The sequence below is a fragment of the Falco punctatus genome (genome assembly GCF_963210335.1).
Source record: "Falco punctatus genome assembly, chromosome: 3".
NCBI classification, from domain to species: domain Eukaryota; kingdom Metazoa; phylum Chordata; class Aves; order Falconiformes; family Falconidae; genus Falco; species Falco punctatus.
Window position 1 is genome coordinate 58,862,746 of NC_137582.1, and position 21,988 is coordinate 58,884,733.

General features: G+C 36.4%; 1 protein-coding gene and 1 long non-coding RNA gene across 6 annotated transcripts in view; one reads left to right on the forward strand and one right to left on the reverse strand.

Moving 5' to 3' along the window:
* Window positions 1-21,988, reverse strand: part of DLGAP1 (DLG associated protein 1) — a 358,503-nt gene that overhangs the window by 208,129 nt on the left and 128,386 nt on the right. Inside the window, exon 1 of one of the 5 annotated variants that reach the window (XM_080381375.1) lies at window positions 9,247-18,813. The exons of the other annotated variants lie outside the window; for them this stretch is intronic. The gene's annotated coding sequence lies outside the window, so the exon portion shown is untranslated. Of the gene's footprint in view, window positions 1-9,246; window positions 18,814-21,988 lie in introns of those variants that run through there. 5 annotated transcript variants of the gene reach the window in all.
* The window catches only part of LOC308061439, a 171,990-nt gene that overhangs the window by 21,724 nt on the left and 128,278 nt on the right, over window positions 1-21,988 (forward strand). The window lies entirely within an intron of this gene.

The following is a 21,988-nucleotide window of genomic DNA, read 5'->3' on the forward strand; positions in this document are numbered from 1 at the left end:
TCAGGTTATCGCAGACTTTCCAAGTAGCCACATGTGGCAGAGGTACTGAAAGGAAACACGAATCAACAGCCCCAGCCCCACTGGTTTCTGGCAACACAGCAGGTTCTTCTCCATGTGTAGCTGGGGGCTCTCCAGAGAGATGCTCTTTCAGAGAAGTGGAACTGCACCTGCTTTTCATTGCAAATAACCACAACAGCAAAGCCTCTGTTGTTGGAATTTGTGGCAATATACCAATTAAAAAAGAATTTAACATTGCCAAACCCTTAATCCTGTGTATGTGTCCTCCAGCTATGTGTAGCACAAATGGGCCGTATAACAGAAGCAATTCCTGTTGGTGATCAGCACCATTGAAGCTGTTTTTTAGAAAACTTGTCCTATGAGAAATCCTACCACCTATGAGCAGAAACTTGATATGTCTCCTCCACAGACTGCCTTGAAGTGTTACAGCTCCTACCTAGAATTTGGACAGGAGTGGTACCTGCCCCTCAGCAGCCTTCTCGCTATTTTGAGATGGCCTGATGTAGATTTGATGCACATTCATTAAGGAAAACTTTCAGTTCATTTTATTTGGAATCATAGTCAAGGATGTCTGTGCACTGAAATAACACCCTGTGGTTTGTATGTTGCTGCTGATCTTTGTTCCTTTGGATGGCAGATTGGTAAAAATGGTTGCCTTCTGCTCGCCTTAGACCAGCAATGGTATACTTAGCAAACCCAGTGTATCAACAACTACTCAAGTGTTTAATTAATCTTAGCCTATAAATAAATAAACCCCTCGGTGTCACTGCACCTAGAAGAGCTAGTCCTCTAAATCCTAGTGCTGGAAGACAGTGTTTCTTGAAAGCAAGGATATTATGTTTGGTCTGACAAGAATCAGCTCAGCTTTCACTGTACTGCTTCTCAATTAAGCAATTTACCTGGAAATTGGTAAAACCATGGAATTTTTCTACAAAAGATGAGAGTTATGAAATTGCAGAATTAAAAAACACGGATTTAGGATTTGGCTTTTGTTTAGTTTTTATAAGAAATACTGAAGCGTGACAAAGAAGAAAGCAAGCTAGTAAGCTTCTCAAAAGACCTCTGTATATTTAGTCTGGTCACTACCTCCTTTTCACTTTGGATCCTATTCACGTTTCATGTGATATTTATTTACCTTAGACATAGTCAAATTCTGAATACCAGGGCTCTTTTCTTCTCCTCCATCTCATTCTCATCAATTCTGCGTATAACACCAGAATTTATGCCTTTTTTGGTGGTTTTTTTTTTCCAAATACTTTTTTCAAAAAATTCTAGGTTTAATTGCTGAATAGGTGCTTTCAGTTCATCAATACATGAATAATTTAATTCTCACTCTTTTTTTCATCTTCCAACCCACTATATTTGCAGTTTTTTACTCTTGTGGATGAAGCTTTGTACATGATCTGCTTGGACTCAAATTCATTTTGACAAGAGGCAGTGATTTATTTCAAAGGACTCATGAGCTTAAATTCACCATCTCAAATGTACTTTATATATTGTTCAGGGGCTTTTTTTTTTTTTTATGCTTGCATAAGCAAGAACATACTTTCTAGTAAGAAAAAGCAGCAATGAAGTCAGCTGCAGAGTTGACCAGCAATCATTATATCTGCCACAAAAAGCCAAATACCAGATTAATTTTTCCCCTCTATAAATACATATTTTTGGTGCTAAACAAACTCCTACCTTCATATTATTAGATATATACTAAAGGAGCAACAGATGTCAACAGCTGAAAGTGCACTCCTTCCAAAACTTAATCTAGTTTCATTAATAATGCAAGTTTATGTGAGAAAGCTGTTCCCAAACACTCTAGATGCTGCCAGTGCACTGAATGCATGTCTGGACTGCACAAAGGCAGTAGATTTCAAACAAGATGGAAAAATATTCTTTCCTTTCTGAAAGTTTTATCATTTACCCCTCTAAAAAAAAGATGAACACATACCCCTTATTAGAAATTGTTAAGCAAAGATTACACTTTTGTGTTCCAATAGAGATGTGATATTAACAAATACACAGAAGCAATGTGACCAGAATTCACTGGTGGATTCAACAGGAGTTTGCTGTTACTCCTGTTACAGATTGGTTACTACTACAAAGACACTGGGGGACTGAGTCACAACATTTACAACATTAAATATCATAAAAATAATATAAATTGGGATGAGATATTAACTCATGCAATATGCATAAATAGAGGTTGGCATGAACATATATTACCATTACACTGTGGAGACACTTTGTTATTTATGCTACAGTTTGAGTACTACCATGAAGTCTTTTCTATCCTCCATTTAAATCACTACTGCCTAGATACATTTTCCATAGAAGTTTTGAATGCTCTGTCGTTCTGGACAGCATTACAGACTAGCCACCTAGCAGAACATTCTTCTGTCTGCTAAGTTTAAAAAATTACAGTTGGCTATTGTAACTCATATAACCGTATTTCCCATAGAATTTATTTTTTATTTTTCGGTGCAACTACTGATTAATTTGTGGCAATATTCCAAGTCAATTGACATTCAGAGGAATAAGAAAGCAACCATGTACTGAACAAGTTAAATCTTGCATTTTAAAGGAGATTTCCATGATCTTAAATTGATTGTTTTTAATTATCTTTTTTAAAGTTGCTGAAATCTTGCTCTATACAGATCACATTTAAATTTCAAATATATCACAGAGTAACCATTACAACATCTTTAAAGTCTCACTTAGGGAATCGTTCCAAAGCTGTTGTGAGGTGAAGAGTGCTGAAAAGTGAAATCTTAAAATACTCTCAAGCTGGGGAGGTCATTCTGCTTCTGAAGGCCGGTAGTTTACCTCAGTGTTTTATCTTGACAGTAACATGTGCTTCTCCAGTCTTTTGCTGTATTCTTCCTTTGTATTTATGAAATTAGGATAGTAATTTTATATGCCAAGGTAATTGCATGTAACACAGTGAGCTGTGATTGTGAATTTATAAAATACATAATAAAATGGGTGATAAAAGAGTAACAAATGTCCAAGTCTGCTGCATAAATCTAGGTTTTACATGCCTTTCCATTCCATCTTGGTACCTCCTGTTTTCAGACTGCATTGAAATATATTTTTCCCGATTAGTCACAAAGAGTGCAATGACGAAGCATGGTAAAGCAGTTCCAATTTATACAGCACTGGACAGACTGGTTACAGTTCCTTTATGACTACTACGGACTATACAATCAGCAGCAAATCTAGCTTAGAATGATTTTTGTTGCAATGAAATGAACTACAGATGAATCCTGCTGTCCATTAATCCACAGTCACAAAACACTGACTCACCTCGCTTCCTCTTTGAAGATGCAATCGTTATTTAAGAGAGTACCTATTCTGCAACAATTCGATTCTCCTTGTTAAAGAGTATTTCTAAGATTTTAGACTGCACTCTCGTTGTATAAAGAAAATGCCCTTTCTCTTTGTCCCAGTGAAAACAACAAAAAAACCCTGAAAACAGATTTTATGGTAGAATGTATATATGCCATTTTTAGAAAGCCAGATTCCCCCATTTATATGAGAAAGAAAACAGTCCTTTCAAAATAACCAAACCCTGTGTATTTTAACTAACAGTTTTTATAAAACAGTCTCAGAAGAATTGGAAAGCAGGGTGCAGGAGTACAACAAAAGAAGAAAGAAAAGAAACTATCCACCTCCTAATCCACCCAGCAATGCTCCAGAACTTTGTACTCAGAACACAGTACAGTATCACAAATCTTAAATCAGCAGCCAGCACTAGCCAGTTTTAAAAGAGAAAGACAGCGGGGGAGAACAAAAAAAATGTTCTATTTTATATTTTCTCTTTGTTTATAACAGATTTTATACTGTACCTGAGCTATGGCTGAGTGACCCGAACACCTAGAAGAGAATGTACTAAAGCAGGCAGAGGAGAGACAAGAGGAACTGTGGAAGAGTACTTGACAGTGGGAGACACTGCAGGCAAATGCCAGACAAATTCAAGTGTAGGTAAAAGGGGAGGAGAACCCCAACCCACTCCCAAAACACCAAGATGATGTCTTCAGTTCTGAGATAACCAGCTCATGGGGAGCATCAAGGGTACAGGTAGTCTTCATAGGGAATGACCTAAGCATTCAATTCCAAATGCTGAAGTCTACATGATAAACTCCCAAAGCAGACCAAAGGAAACACTGTCGGCATTTTGCTGTAGTAATGCTATTTTAAAGTGGAATCTGTATGTTTTTTATGGGGATCAATATTTTCCATATTGTAGTTGAACTATTTCATACATAATTGTTTTGTAATATAAAAAAAAGAAAATAGGCTTTAGCCAAATTGCAAATTCATGTACTCTAAGTGATAATTGAGTCTATGCATACCATAAACTTTAAGGCCTTTTCATGTGATGTCTAATCAATCAGTTTAGACATGCAGTTCACAAAACCACCAGAAATAAAGTTATTTTTGGATATTTTCTTTACAGTGCTATCTCATTAATTTTGAAAGATATTAGTAAAAAGCTGGGTTTACCATTTTGAGAAAGATGTCAGGAAATGAAAGCAGCAGTCAGTTTTCACAGCATTTTTCATGGATGTAGAAGCACAAGTATCTGCTTTAGTGTCTTTTTTTCCCAAGTTTCTCCAGGCTTGAAAAATAGTTATGCACCATAAATATCATTCTATGAGTCATTTACTTAAGTGAACAGCTGCCTGCTAATTAGCCAAATGCTCTCCATTTTAAATCATACAGTTAAATGAACACACTGCAACAGGCACAAGAATGAAGTGCAAGAACTTTACTAAAATGATGAAACAGCAGAAACTTATTATTTCCATAGCAGCAAAAAACAGAGGTCATTTCCTTGCTCCTGTATCTATGGACTAAGACGTGCAATGATAATTTGCAGTAGACCGTGGATCTGAATATAGAAACCCAGGCTAAAATCACAGAGTCTTTGTTAAATATATGAAATGATACAGCTTTTAGACCACAACTGTTTTCTACTAATTTAATAATGCTAGGGTGTGTTTGTTTGTTTGTTTTTTTTTTTCCCCATTGAACTCCTGAACAGTGCTAACATCTGAAGAGCTGGATAAATAGGCATTAGCAAGGATGGCTGTTCATGTTTACTGGAAAACTTTTTTGTTCTACAGTGATTTAGAAAGCTAATCAAATCTAGACAAAATATGAAGTAGGCATGCCTTCCTGGAAGAAGCCAAACCAAACCCAAAATAAAGCAGAATATCTTTTTCTCATGACCATTCTCATCCATTCATCCATCACTAAAATCTTGCTGCTGGTGTTTTTTTTGTTTGTTTGTTTGTTTGTTTGTTTTTTAAATTAGTATAATTATTTGCAATAGAAAAGAACTGTATGAGTCAGGACTTCCCTTTGAGCCTCATATCCTACCTTCCTAAACAGAAATTCTTTACTTCTTAAATACAATAAAACCCCAACAGAACTACAATGCTCAAGGGGCTCAAACAACCCCATATGCATAATGAGAACAAAACATCTGATCTCTCTGACTGTAACTAATGCTATGCAGATCCACCTTTGAAGGTCATTATGCTTTGAGCGTGCCTTTGCGAAGTTACTTTGGGACAGGATTTAAAGCATTTTTAATCATTTATTTGAATCTTTAAGCAATCAGGAAAAGTCAGATCCAAGAAACCAACATTTGAAATCCTTACTTAAAGTACAGTTTTCATTAAATTCTCAGTTTGTATTAAACCTGACATAAAAGAACCCCCAAAATCATAACCAACAAAACAAGCAAACAAAAAACCCAGGAAAAAAAGTACTCAGATAATTATTTTTTCCTGAGAAACTTTTTCACAGAAAACTGACACAGCTTAGTGAGAAGGCTATTGTGTGTGGTTGGACACATTCTGACCTGATTTTCACTAGGAAGGATAATGCACACATTCCTTCTTGTTCTCTATTCACTGAAACTGAGAGCTATGCTTAAACAATTAACCCAGTCTACAATATCATTACAACAGTGACCTCCAGTGAAAGATAACCATAAAATGAATCACTCACTGACAGGATAGCCATACTTAGGGGCTTTAAAAAGTAAACTGCTGTACAAGATTTGCCATATTTCTATTTTCTTTCAGAAACATTCAATAGAGATAGAAGCTATGAGTACTTTATGAGCAGAGTTTCAGAACTCCAATATTCTACACTTTAGCTCACATGTATCAAAAGAATTTCTGAAATGGTGTGTGATACATTTAAAACAGAATTGTGATTGTTTGCAATAGAAAAAGACTTGATTTGATACCTTCCCCCCAAATCCTTTAAAATGCTGTATTCATAATGATAATCAATACAGAAAAATCTCAGGACGTATAAGTACATTGTGTTATTTTAGTATGATCCTTGATACTACTTTCCTATCATCCGTTATCAATCGGACCCCAAGCACTCATCTTAAACAACCTTATATTACTGTATTTTTAATTTTCTCATCAGAATTGGGGGCTTAAAGCTACATACAGTTAAGTACACCTACCTTCCTGATGGTTTATCAGTTTTAGAGTGGTCCATCCACTTATCCAGTCCCACAATCCTGTGAAATCTGCCCAGTAAACCAGACAAAACTGAAATAAAAAATCCGCTCCCAATACATACAGGCTGGAAATGAGTATCCACAGATCCTGCTGATTTCTGTTTCAAATGCAGTCTATGAACTTTTGAATTTTAGGTTTATAGTTGCTATTTTGCTCTTTTGTAAGATGTAAATGGCTTCTTGAGGCTTAGAGCCTATGAAATGACAAGGAAATGACAACGACATGACAAGTGGACAAAAAACTTCTGCTCTAATCTGTGCTGCCACTCAAAAATCAATTATTTTAAGGAAGGTGCTTTGCAACATGCTCCTTTCTTTCTGCTTTCCTCCGTATTTGCAAAAAAGAGTGAATATACTAGAGCAACTAAAAAAGATTTTATCTCAAAACAATGAACAGTCACAAATTGAAAAGCTTTGCACAGAACCTCAGTTGTTTTATCAAAGAGGTAGAGGGCACAATTTGTTATTAAAAGATGCAGATGCCATCTGTTCATTGGGAAAATAAACCGCATCATTCACATAGTATGTCTCTCATTCTTGCCAATATGCATGACTCAAAGAGAAGTCACATTTTTTTGCAAAAATTATTCCTATTGCACATGGAGTATGTACACTTACTTTTCAAACACAGACATCCCCTCTTCTTACCAAGAAGCCTCCTTGACAGCTCCCTGCAACAAAACGTGACTGAATCCTCATAAATCATAACCTTCTGAATCAAGCTTTCACCTGGCCAGCAATCTCCTTCCCATTCTATTGACACCATGGACCAAATAGGCAAATTCTTTTAAGAATGGAACAGCCACAGGTATAGCCGGGGTAGGATCTGAGTACTGTTATGTAGAGATTAACTATTTGAGCTCTATCTTATTGTGAAGGGATTAAGCCCAACTAGGAGGAGAACAATAACAGAAAAGGGTATAAGGAAAATGAGAAACTTTCCAGGAAAGGGAAGAGGACCATAAGTTTTGGGTTTCAAAGCCAAGAGTCAGAATGGACTTGCAAAGGGGATTACAAATGCTAATGTTTATGAAACTGCCTTGACTGTGGGTCAAGAATCTGGGCACAGCCAAATGTCTTTTTAGCTCGAACTGCCTGTGACTGTTGTGTGTACACTGTAAAGACACACCAATGTCCACAGAGACACATGAAAGCCAAAAGACTGCAGTATATTTTAAAAAAGTATGCAAGCATCAAAACTGACAATAACAACAAAAAACTGCAAACCATAATTAGAAGTCCTTAGCTTACACAGTCAATTATTTTAAATCAACTGTTTCTTACACAGAAGAATAAGTAACAAGACATGGGAAGTAGAAAATTGACTTTAGATGGATAGCTTCATTATTTCTATAAAGTAATGATATGTCTCTTTCATCTTAAATATCCTGAAAATGCAGAAATTGCTCTGAGAAACTTCTCTCCACAGGGTTTAGTGACAGTTAGATTTTTCCTCTGTTCAGAACACTTAAACCAAATCAAAGTGACTTTGAACTTCTGTGCACTAGTTATGTGTAAGGAAGACATGCAGCCCAGAGCAAATAGAAAATCAGTCAAGATGTTTGAATATACAAGTTCTGCAGCAGTGAAATGAAATTAATTTGTATTCACAAATTAGGGGGCAGAAAAATAAAGAGTAACTTCCCTTTCTCAGTACCTCCTTTTCTCACTCTCCAATCTTACATATGTATTCAATAGCACAGGACATTTTCATATCTGTATTAAACTTGCAGTGCTACTTGCTTGGAGTAAGACAGCTGTGCATTTTACTGATAGCCTCAGCCGTAGGTCAGAAGTCTATGCACAGATGAAAGTCTTCCTAGCATAAGCAGCGTATGACTCTGCATTGTGTACCCAGAGACAGATCAGTGCCCGAAGACTTTCCATCTACCTGTACAATTACAAAAGCAAAATTCACAAACTCACAGTCTTCAGCTTTGTAGCTCTTCAGTGTGGTTGCTTTAATATGCATGCTGGGCTAGGTGTCACAAAAGGATGTAATCAATTTAAAAGCCTTTATGTATTGTCTCACCACTGTAGGTGAATTAAACTCAGATGGCAGAGAACAGTTACCATCCTCAGCTGTTTGCTCTACTTCTTTCCAACAGACTACTATCAACACTTCATGGGTGGGCAAACCACATATGAAGCATATCCTGAAACCATCACAGCTAACAGCCTGAAGCTTTCAGGCAAACCAAAATTGATTCTGGGCTGTAAATTGCAGCAGGAGTTTAATAAAAAGCCCAGTAGTTTACACAGTGTGTGTAGGGCAGACTGTAGGGTAGACTGCTCGGGAGAGTTGCTTAACCAAGTATCTCACAAAACTGTCCCTTCCCAACCACATTAATGATACTCAAAATGGATCTAAGCAGCTTGACTCTGAAATCACACAAGTGCTGAACAGGGTTTTTTTTTCAGCAACATTGATGCATATTTACTTTTGCAGGTAATACAGGTTAATTTCTGTATATCTTCTGCTTTGCAAACTCAGAAATAATAAAAAAGAAGATAGGTCTGTCAGGGTGGCTTCTGTAAGAGCCTACTGAGAGTGTGCAGCTCCTCCAGGGAGCGATCTATCCCCTTCTAAGACAGTTAGCTGAGACATGGAATTGCTTTCTAAACTCTCACCATTCCTTGATCACAAAGCAAGACTAGGTGATGCTCTCAGGCAACACACCTACCTCTTAAACATTCAGGTCAACATCTCCTATTCTGAACAAGCTTCTATTTTGATTCAGGTTTCTCCTTGCCATGTATTTCCTCTTTTCTTGGACAGAAATAAAAAGAAAGGCATTTCAGCCTTTTGGTACACTAGATTACTACCTGTCTACTGAATTTTGACATCAGAAAGATTCTCCTGATGTTCAGCCTAGGTTTCTCCTCCTATGACATGCTATCATATACTCTTAATTACACTCCCACTTTCTTCTATGACAAATAGATCCACTGTTTCTATTTATGGAATTTAGAAGAGGTATTTCCAAATCTATGAACAGTAAAAAGAGTTCACTCTTGTATTTGATAAATGAGTAGATACCATATCAGAACAAAAGGAAATAATGCGCTTCTGAAGACACACTTGGCATTTCCTTGTCAAATCATCCACATGACTAATTTAAATCTCAAGTATTCTCTGCAGGACTGGCAGGATACCATACACATCTGAGGCCGATGTAGTACTAAACTTCACAGATAGTCTTCTCAACCTGGGAGTTCTTACTTTACTATGGAAATCAGAATTTGTGGATCGTTATTAATAACAGCAAAAATGTGAGACATCAAAATGTGTTTTCTCGGGTAAATTTGTACTTAAATTCTAGCTTCAATATTTAGAATACATTATTAGATAAATTAAATCTCTAAAACTAAATATTGATGTAGTAAGACTATGTCTGTTGAGGACTCCACATTTCTTTTGCATAGACTTCGTGTTAAAATTCTCTTTCTCACCAACTATCTTTTTGAAAAGAGAAATAAGAGGAAGCTGCCATTCAGCCTAAATTAGTTCCTTTCTAAATTCTAGCCAGACAAGGTTATTTTCTCCTCACATCCAGATACTTCACTAGGTACAGTATCATAAGGTCACACCCAGCATGTTACATATATCCAAGAAACAAAAAGCCTTCCTAAGAAAGTTCAGTTTGGAATAAATCTCCAAAATAAAAAGAAATTTTTTGCTGCTTCTGTTCTATAACGCTATTTTCTTTTAACACTAAAACTTCATGGAGTCATTACCATTTGGAAAACATATGAGGCAAAGTTTATCTACCATAGGGTCAAACCCAATTTTCTCACAAACTTTACTGTGGCAAGGAAAAAAATTAGAAATAAAGGTCAATGAAGAAGACCAAGTAAGATCTGCTTTTTTATGCAAAAAAAAGTCCCAGAGTGGTTTGTGGAAATGACAGATGCATAAAGAAAAATCTCATTAAATCTCTGAAAGAAAAATGGTACCGATTTCTAAAGCTAACAGAAAAGTTTGTCAAGTAAACTAATGATGGAAACAAGTTATGCTTATGCATTCCCTATTATCATTTGGTTTTGAATTAAGCACATTGTTAATTTATGCAAAATGCTGCAATTTTCTATAATGTTTCTAATATGGCTTCTAGGCTGATTTATTACTTTTATTTTCTGAATTGTAAAGTCTTTGCAATAGAGGCATTTGTGAAGTCTGTATATATTTACTGTAGCTTGTACAACGGAGGCTTGACTTATTAAGGTGCCTGGGTACTGTAAAATAAACTGATAAATAGGTATCAATACAAAATTCTTAGAAAGGTTGAGATCTGTTAAGAAACACATACTGAGACTAGTTTTTTGTTTTAGTTTTTTTTTTTTTTCAGAGAGTGCATCTGCCTTTTTTATGAAAGGGAGAAAAAAAAATCCCCAAAAATGTTTGAAGTTACTTAACATCATATTTTGCAATATATTAACTCAATATGAAAGGAAATAATAGTATGTTGCCTCAGACATTAAAAATATTGGCAGTTCCTTAATTAAAATTCATGAGAGTTCTTTAAAGTCACATGGATTTTTTCACAGAGTTTGAGAAATGAAAGTAAAAAATCCATACTAAATATACAGAAACATAGAAAGTGATTTATGAACAGATTTTTAATCTGGAAAGAGAGGGGAAAAATAAGAGGCAGGGCAAAAAATTGAATAAGAAAGAGATTTAATTGCATTATAAATGTACATTATTATTGTACTTCTTAGCCTTAAAATGAGGAAGAGAACAGTCTACCAGAAAACACAGTGTATACACTAACAAATTAGATTTTAAGTCACACAAGGGAGAAAAAGCCTCAAACATGCGTCATTTGTAAGGGTTTCTTTTCCCTTAATTACAGATATTTGATGTGACATTAAATGATTAAGAGGACCAAATTGTCAGTTCTCATCAGCAGACAAATAAGGTGACAAGTCGCTTTGAAGAAATTGTTACGAGAAGGGGCATCTTTACAAGAAATCCCTTGCTATTCCAACATGGAAATTCTCTGAAATCATCTCTAGGTCAGTGCTGAAGATCAACACATCAGCGAGATGAGAAAAATACCAAGAAAAAGGCAAAGGAGGACAGATGAGCAGGCACTGATTCTGGCAGTTCACAATGACTTGAGAGGGAAATCCATGGATCCACATTTCTCATGTATCTTGCCTTCAGGGAATAGACATGATCACATATTTTCAGAAGTATCTATTTTCACTACTTGATTTTGATGCGTAAACTGTGACAGAGTCTGGTATCTAAGGAAACTGGAGGTGGATATTATGAAAAACTGGCATCTAATTTTTTTCCTCTATTTCAGTGTTCTGTATCAATGAGGCACTAACAGCCAAGGGGTTGTATGAGGATCAGAGTCAAGTGCTGGTAAAACACCTCGAATATGTGAAGTGCAATATAAAAGCTGAAAGAGTGGCTGGGCTGGGCGCAAGTATCCTCACTGATCTGGCTTTACAACACCGGCAGACACTGGTTTTACAGCACCTACATTCAGACAGGGCATTCTGAGGTGGAAAACAACCTTACAGTGTCATCCCTTCTTTCCCACTGAATCAAAAGTCCGCACAGTCTGCTGCTGGGTGCTGCATTCATAGAATTATAGAATTACAGAATGGTTCAGGTTGGAAGGGACCTTAAAGATCATCTAGTTCCAACCCCCTCGCCATGGGCAGGGGCACCTTCCACTAGACCAGGTTGTCAGTTGATTTTACAGCTCATTCTTGAAGCCTGTCAATGACAGGTGCTTTGGTACTTCTCTGTTTCACCTGCTGAAAATCGATTCAAATATATTTGTTTGCATTAAGACTTTTTAACTATGTGTCAGTCCTACAATATATTGTGTAATCTCTCCTATGGATTTTGCTTACTGTCCTCAAAGCAGTGATTCAAGAATTGGTTTTACATTAAATGCCTTTTTGTCTTATTAATGAATTCCTCCAAAGGTAATTTTAAACTTTAGCCTTCTCAATTAAAGTGTTAAGCAAGAAAAAGTATCCTACTTCATGCATTAAATGGCATACCAAATAATTGCTCTAGTTAAAACTTATCATCCTTTGAAGAAGCTGCAGCACCTTTGTTCGCCTGCAGTATTTTTGTTCACCTGCAGTGCTTGCTCTAGCTGCTTCAGTTTTCAGTATTAAAATGATCATGCCGTCAGCTTTGATCACAGCAGATGCTTTCCAGGTTTTGCTCTTCCCTGGAATATAAAATTTAAAGTTAACTTAGATGAATTGCATTTAGTCATAATAACGCCTTGGCAATTTCTCTACCAGCCTAAATAGACAATTTAGGCAGCATGTAATATTTAAATCCTTTATGCTCAATTCACTTTTTCCAAAGGATGTCTGAGGCCTCTCCTTTGTATATTAAAGAAGCTGGTTTAAATAGTGCTTTCTAGTGAAAAGTCTCTATGGAAGTAATGCACTACAGAGAGGTGCATTTTTAAGTAAAAATAAAAGGGATTATTTGCTGTAAGCTTTTGTCTGGGTGACAAGGATGTTTAGACATTCAAGAAGAAAAGAAAAAAAGCACAGTCCTAGTTTTCTTACCTGGATATCCTAGATTTTGGGTTTTCCTTAAAATCAATTACCTATATGTGCTGCAGTTACGTAACGTGAATTACATGTTCTGGAGTTTAATAGTCTCCTCTAGCCTTAAAAACAAGGGGGAAAAAAGGCAAAAATCTCCCAAACCCACAAGTCAGAAGCCATTCCTTTGTATTCATCTTGCAGTTTTCTAGTCGGTCATCTCCTCCATAGTCCAAGCAGCACATCTCAGCCCTTGCTATTTACGTCCTTTAAGTTCTGCAATACCTTATTGCCTATGCTGATACTTGTATGGATAGTATCAGTCCTTACAAACAGAAATGAAATTAACTTCAAAACAGAAGTGCCCTGAAAGAAACTTTGACAGACTGGGAGATTTGCCCACTGTCACGCAGGAAGTGTCTTGCAGAGCAAGAAAAGAAAGCCAGAACTTTAATCTAATTTCTTGATGTCATTATGACAATAAAGTGCCCAAACCAAAACATTTAACACTAAAAATTGGTTTCATTAATGCCACAACTGGAAGACCCAGTGCCCTGATAGAGCTCTGTGAAGTGTGGGTTCTGCACACCTTCTGCTCCTTTAACTGTGGTTGGGATTTTTTTTTGATAATGCTGCATGTAAGCGGCACTGAGCACAGACTCAGAGCAGGCAGTAAGAGTGTCAGGAGAAAGCTGAGAAACAGCACAGCTTCTTATTTGTGTAGCAGCTCCATCTACCCAGTGGAGTTTCCTTGTGAAGACCCCCTGCCTAGACAATGTTCTGCACAGTTTTGGAAAATGATATTCAGTGCCTGTGATGAATAGTTGTAAACCAGGAGCTAGTCAGAGGCTATGGAAAGAGCATTGCTGAAGGTGAGCTACTGCAGCTTGATGTTATTGTGTGCATCATTATCACCCACACAAACCTTTTGATGGATGGATGAATAATTTCAGTGTGTGGGAAAGTAACACCAAGTGATGGATTTCACCAGCATAAATATCACCAGCAATTAGTTAAAAAAAAAAAAAAAATAAAAAAGAAAAAGAAAAAAGCACCGTCAACACTTCAGCTTGGAAATACATTAGTTTTTAGATAAGTAATTCTAATTGAGACTTTTGCATACCGTGATGACAGCCTTCAGAATGCAATGAAGTTTGTTCTACCTTTTACTATGATTGCAAAAGGGATGCATAAATGATGAAAAATCTCTCAAAGAATTACAGTGAAGAATATTTTCAGTTTAGTTTTCCATGTGTTTTTCTAATAATGAATATATATATTCTTGTGTAATATGATCTCTATTTAGATAGTCCCTCACAAATGATACAATGAAATTCTCCATACCCAGTATTTGGCCAACAATTGTTTAACATTATTATGGGTAAAATCAGTTTTGCTCATAATCAAAACAGTAGATGACAGCTATAATACAGGACAGCCCAATACCTGCCAACCACACACAGAAGGCCTAGAGAACTCTTATTTCAGAACAGCCACTGATATTCCTGCCTAATAAACAAATATTTCTTTAAAAATAGAGTCTTTTCAAGAGGTGTAAGACATACGCTGCTGCTGTTCTCTGCTACCTCAAGTCACTCAGTCTCTCCTTCTTGGTACATATCACACTTCATAAGAAATATCAGATTAATCTATACAGTGTTTCTTAATTTTTGCCAATTATGCTCCAGGATTCTCTGCATCTTTAGTACAAAATACCCCTTTAACTCACTTTTCTCTCTACCAAGAGCTGCTCTACTTGCAGATACTAGAAAACAACAAAATGAGTGGCCAGACAATGGAAGCAGAAAACTGAAATTGCTGATGGAGCATCTCTTTGTCATTGAAGCATATAAGCGATTTCTAAAGACACAACAGTGAATGGTAAATCGTGAACAGTATTGTGGCTAGTCTGCTGTGGTGGATATCAAGTAGGGCCTGCAACCAAGGGCTGAATGACAAAGCATCACAGTAGGCCAACTTGAGGAGGACTTTAAAAGCCCTTATATGAAGGGTGGCACAGCCTTTAAGGACATGCAGTTCTGTGTCTGTATATACACATGTAAGCGATAGAAAGAAGAAAACAAGAGATCTTAGCTTCTTGATGTAAAATTAAAGAAACAGATGTGCCTGAAGCTCAGTTCAGCTGCTTCATGTCTTTTAAATGTCTTATTTTGGTATTGGAACAACAATTCAAAGCTTAGGAACTTCACAGAGTTTAACTGATTGATGTTATATGGCACATACTCTTAAATAACTGTTAGAAGTTCATAAATAAATAAATAGGAGCATCGTTTCACTGCTTAGGTTGTACAAGTATTCTATTTATCCTATCCTATTCTATTGCATTCTAAGTATAAGATTAAACATTCCCCATTGGTTTCTGCTCCCTCCAATGCAATCTATGTGGCATCAATGTCCTTTTGAAAAAAAAGAACACACCAAAATGCAACAAGAACATTTCTGGGGCAGCAACTAGGCTATTTTCCAGCCTGTTACATGTGTGTAAGATAGTGCATAACTAGATTTATGCTTCCTTGGTCTTATACTGAGTACACATATTAGCCAAAAGACTAAATGGCATCAGGTATTACATTATCTTCTGAGTCCTGAGAATCCTTTAAGAGATGCACTGAAAGTTATGAACTGCATTTAGTGGAACACAGGGCCATGTAGAAGTGACTGTACATGCAGGTCTTTGCTGTCCAGATGGCTGTAACACACTATCTTCTGGGAAAAGGTGTTTGAAGGTATGATTTCCACATGCATTAGGCACTGACTTCTTCCATTTTTAACCTGAAGGTTGTAATTTTTTTCTTGGTTTGGTTTCTGCAGTTTATGTGGCCCTTCCAAACTCTTCCCATCGATTTTGGGAATACTGAAACCCCAGACATCACTTCTTGCTCCTTAGACACATCCCTTGCACTTATTTGCTATCCTTAAAACTGTGAAGACCCTTGAGCTCCAGACAAATGGCAATGCCTATATAGTTACCAAACATTCTTCTAAGGAGACAAAACCATTTAGTGAAGGGGGATTGCATACAGCTAGACCTATATTTTAACAGGTCACTGACTACACTGAAAACAGTATTTCAAATCATATCTTATGGATATTCACCTTTCCAAAAAAATCCATTATTTGTATCTTTTGCAGCAAGGAGAGGGAAAGCAATCTTTAATTATATTACACATTATAAATATTATAGCTTGAATCATCTGAAAGTAAGTGGATATATTAAAGAATGAGAAATCAAAGTCCCATTTTTCCATTTTGGACTAGAAGAACTGTTTTTTCTGTTGTAATTGTGCTTCATTTATAATCCAAAGTGCAATATGGTACGGCAAATATGTATAAACACACACACATGCACTCTTTCTCTTTATATTACATACTCACGCAGTATGTGGCTAGCAGCAGAAGCAACATATATAGTATGTGCCAAACAACTGAAGCACAGCTTAAAACTCTGATAGCAAATAGTCCTGTCACTTGTTTTGAGATTTGTATTCTGATGGTTGCTGTATTCTGTTAAGTTTCCATTTGACCATTACGTGTCTTTCTTTCCTTCTTGTTAAAGGTTCATTGCATTTGCATTCTCTCCTTTCTCTCTTAGGTGCAGAAGCACTTTGCTTCCTTTTACCTCTCTATTTTGAGTCAGTTCCCCACAGGTATATACACTAATGCATTTTTAATGATCTTATTCCTACAGTATCTAAGCTTCTGAATAAAACATTTATGTGCAATATCTTGTAGATCAGAGATGTTTTCCTGTGTCTACACAATAGACTGGTTTTAAACTTAAAAGGCGGGTTGTGGCAAAGCTAGTTTTTCTGTACTCCTTGTGGATCTGGTCATAGTAGTTGAAAAAGCAGCTGCTTATACAAAGCACTTCTACTGTAGATTTTAGATTGTTATTTTTGGATACCGTGGATTTCCTATGTGATTCCTCAGACCCAGTATTTCAAATGCCAGGCCCTGCCTTGCACGTTTTTAAGAATATTATTTTAAATCTGATTGAGCTGGTGGAATTGAAATTACTGTATGAACTAGCTGACTATCTGTCTTAAAGTTACTTTGTTTCATTAGCAAGAAAACACACTAGTACTAAACTAAAAAGAAGAGAGAGAGAAAAAGTAGGTATCCATATACATATTCTTCATTAATTTAATTAAATAGGCTCTTTGGAGAGAAGATCTAAATCAAGTTCAGCATTACAGTGCATAGTAAAGATAGAAACATCAATCCAGCAGGTTGCCACAGATGGTTTCACCTTCATTTTCCACATTCTGCTCCCAAGAAAAGAGTTATGGAAAAAAAATGAAACAAAATATAAGATTATGCATATTTTTGATAGCGGTACACTATCAAAGTTCCTGTCCCTCTATTGACCTTCCTTGACTGGAAATGCCCTGAAGGACAGAGAGGAAAATATACTGGCATTATCTGCCAGCTCATTCCAGAGAAAGGAGATTGACTGTGTTTCAGCTGGGGCTGAGCTGCCAGGTTGCTATGTGACCCTGAGTTCATCCTCTGTGAAGCCCATGTCTCAATTTATTGACCTTTTACAAATGCAATAATGACACTTATCCACCTGTTTAAGGGTCTGTAAGGAAAACTATTTATTGCATTTATTATTTTACAATCTTGCTGAAATTTCTGGTTCCTTTTCAGGTGTTAAAGTATTTTAATTTTGTTTTAATTTTTATTTTTTTTTTTTTTTAGTTTTTAAGAAGTAAGTATGACAGTTAAATTTCACATCACGTATTTACTAAATTGAAAGAGTCTTAAAAATTAATGAAGAGAATGGAACATTACTTAAAGAAGCAGGAAAAATAGAAAAGAAGGCTAAAGAAACAATTTGCGTTATGACTTCAGTGGGGTAGTTAACGATTCAAATTAGCTTGGTAAAGGAATTTGAAATAGACAATCAATGCTTTGATGTTTTTTAATCACAGTAAACAGTAGTCATATCTCAAGATGTATGGTTGAAAGGAAGCCTTGGGGAAATTAGACCACTGGGCCCATCAAAAGCACTGGGCAGAAGAACATTTTAAAATCACTTTAAAAGTAAAATTGAAACTACATTAATGGACAGAAGTAATTTCTGCTATGTACTTTACTGTACTTATGGAAAGGCTACACTGGCCTATGTTGCTGATGGTATCTCATCTGCAAATGACAACACCCTTTCCTCTTGCTTTCAGAGGTTGACAGGCTGGTAAGTTGGGTGTCATTGGCAATTCTGCATAGGGAAGTTTCTCTGTAAACAAGTCAAAATTAGTTTCCACATGTCTTCATTCCTGAACAGAGATTTACAACAATTGGGTGGCCTTCCAATACATTTCAGTAGTTTTAATAATGAAGTCCTCAGAAAAAAAATTACTGTAACCTTCAAAAAACACTTCAGTAAATGTACTTCAGGGAGCTGATCTACCTGAAGCCTCTCTCATTCTTTCAGAGGTTACTTTGGTTTTTTGAAGCAATTTGGACGTAAGCATTGTCTCTCTTGCTCCTTCACCCCACACAAAAATCCTATCCGCCGACTTGAGTGACACTCTCACTTTGGGCTCTTGCACTGCTGGCTGAAGGCCAGCTGAAATTTTCCTCTTGAGGATTTAGAATAAACCATGTGAGCATATTGGGTTTCCCAGTGTCTTTCTCTGATTTATTCTCTGTGGCCAAAAGGACAATCAAGTTCTAGACTTCACTACAAAGAAAAAAAAAGATACTTCACTACAAAGAAAAAAAAAGATGCAGCTGCTCAGCTTAACAGAGCACTAAGACACATGTATATCACACAGCACACCATATACCCTGGCACATGCAGCACAGGAAGGAAGCAGGGGCTTTGGCAGGGCTTTTCCAATGCTGCCTGTATTCATAAGTCAGTTAACTCAGTGGCTCAGACCCAAATGTAGGTCTTTCAAGTTTGCATTCTGTGAAAACACACACACACACACACGGTGGTTAAATTGCTGATAACTTCAGGCAAAAGAGAACCAAAACTGGAGATCTGTCAAATGTGAGTTCTTTAGAGGGAAAACCCACAAATCACGGCTTTGCTCCAGAATATATACTTTATCTGTATCTCCTATAAATACTAGAAAAGGTTTTCCAGAAGACATTCAGAGAGGAATTTAATGCATGTCACAGCATCAATATACATATTATTATAACTAATTTAATACTTTCTTCTGTAAGTAGAAAGTAATAGAAGATACTTCAGCACAACCTTTAGAGATGTCAAGTGTTGAAGTGGGAATCCCATATAATGGTATACCACAAGAAAATCAAAAGATGTAGCGTGTAGTCACTCTGAAGCTTTTCTTTCCATTTTAGGGAAGAAAAACTTGTTCTTCCCATTAGTGGTCTCTCAGTTACTTCTGGTAAGAAGTGAAACATCGTACTTTCTTGTTCCTTATATCCCATTTCCCAGTTCATAGGAAAGAAGAGGATGGATTAATGAAGACAGAAAGCAAAGACAAAGGCTGGAGAATAAACAGTTCAGGCAAGGGATGGCAGTCAAAGAAAGGCTAACTGAATGAGGAGTTAGGACAATAAATGGGCTGTTGTAAGCAGTTTGCAGTGAGGTACAAGTTGAAAGACAGCGACTACGTTCTGTATTTTGACTCTTCTGTTGTATGCATATATTTCTCAGTGATGTTATCATCCCTCCATGTCATTAATGATACAAATACTTATTTAGGTGTTTTTTTTTAAAATTAAATTCCCATACTAAAGGATACTCAGTGGAGATTTGGAGGTAGCTGCTGTTAATGCATCTTATACATTGTACAATGAACCTGAGATTCATAACACATTTAATTCACTAATTTTACTGTCACAGAGGCATGGCAGGAATTACCCAGTGAAAGTATTATTTTGCCTATTTCATATACCATATATTTATAGGTGTATTAAGCAACTTTAGTATTAGTTTCAACAAATTAGTAAGCTTAATATCATCAGATGCCAAACTCTCAAATAAAGTTGAAAACCAGTTTAGTTACCACTGTAAATACAAGAAAAACTGCTGTAGGTTTTGATAAAAGCATACACATGTATGTACACAGCTACACACTGCTCATAAGCACCAATAGTAATATATTAAAAACATTCCCATGTTACTCCTTACATTTCATCTCCTTTTACTGACAAAATATAAAGTGATGTGACTTCTATTCAGAAGTTGAAAGAAGTAACATAAAGGCAATTTGGGGTTTATCAACATAAATAACTCATAGGTGTAAGGTTTGAGTAGTAAATTCTTGTAAATACAGACTACATGTTAGCAATATTATTTATAATTTCACAGTAACCTTCTTTTCTTGAAAGTCTTGTTTATTGGCTAAGAATCAATTCTGATGATTTAGTGATTGAATTTACTGATGTTTCAATCTCTTTGATCCTTATCTAAACCTTGTTGAAATGAAGATGAGTCCTCCTAGTAACTCCCATTAATTTGGGAGGCTGCAAAAGCTCAGTGACTGATTATTTGTTTACTCAGAACTTAAACAAAATATAAATAGCAAGATCTCAAAGTGTCCTAGTATACATTGTTTTGATGGAGGTTTTTGAACATTGAATTTATCAGCAGCTGTCTAGCCTGCAGTTGCTGAGGGTAGGATACAAAATTCTAAACATGCTCTTACTGGAGGTATTTAAAAACAGGAGTGTTAACACCCTACTCAGGGATCTGACATGCCACACAAAGTTGCACTGAACTTTTTTTCCCTGACAAATGGAGCAGCAAGTTCAGAATGCATCTCATGTCCTCTAATGTAACTCTCATGGCACAAAGCTGCTTTCCAAGTGTTCTGACCTCCCTGAAGGTGCATATTTTTGGCTGCCTTTCAACTTGATCCATTTTCATTTTTTCAATGAAAATCTTGTATTTTATCTAGATTGAGACATAGACTTAGGTCCATTTGTTTCTCCTCAAAGTACTTGCAACTTCTTTCTAATTAATAAACTCCTCATACCTCATCACCATACCCTTTATTTTTTTTCCTCAACACTCACTTAAATGTTCATGAAATGGAATCTAACCCTATCTCTAGGTTTTCTCTTTGAGATATCTCCTACACATTGTTTGTTGCAATTTGGTAGTTTCAGTTTCAGGAAAGAGTAGTATTTTATTCAATATACTGTAGGTAATTACAGTAGATACCATATGTCCTATATTCTAAAACAGGAATATTGCACTGAACGCTCTGTTGGTTTAGATTCCCTTCCCTACCAGCCTCTGTGAATTACTGGAGCTGCAGAACACAGCAGAGTCACTCAGTGGAGAAAATGTCTTGGCTATTTGTATTTAAACCAGAGCATTTTATATGACTTAAAACTGGTCCCAAATGTGGGGGTATTATCAGCTCTGAGCATTATTTGCCATACACTTATCCTAGTATGAAATATCCTTAGGAATTCACTTCCACTATATACATCGGAGTTGTAATTACGTCCTTCTAGAATCACAGCATACAAACCTTCCAAGCAAGAGCCTGTAATTACAATGTTGTGAAACTTCTGCTGTTTAGTAGTACAAATTACCATTGAACATTTTGGTGCAAGTTAATAGACAAAATCATTGATACAGCCAAAGTAAGGAGAAACAAATGTGGCTTTACATCACCTTTACGCTTTACTCTCTCTGTGTTGCAGACATCCAGTTGCCTTACATTACTACATGATGATGACTGCAGTAAGCCGATGCAGAAATTATGAACCACAGCGAGTAGGAGGAAGCAATTACAGCAATTAATTTTGTGACAAATATATGTCACACACAGTTTTTTCAAGATTAAGCTTCCTTTGCTGCAAGGACTCAAACCCCGAGTTCAATGGACTCCCTAGCCTAGCAACAGCAAGACCACGCTTCATTTTAGTGAC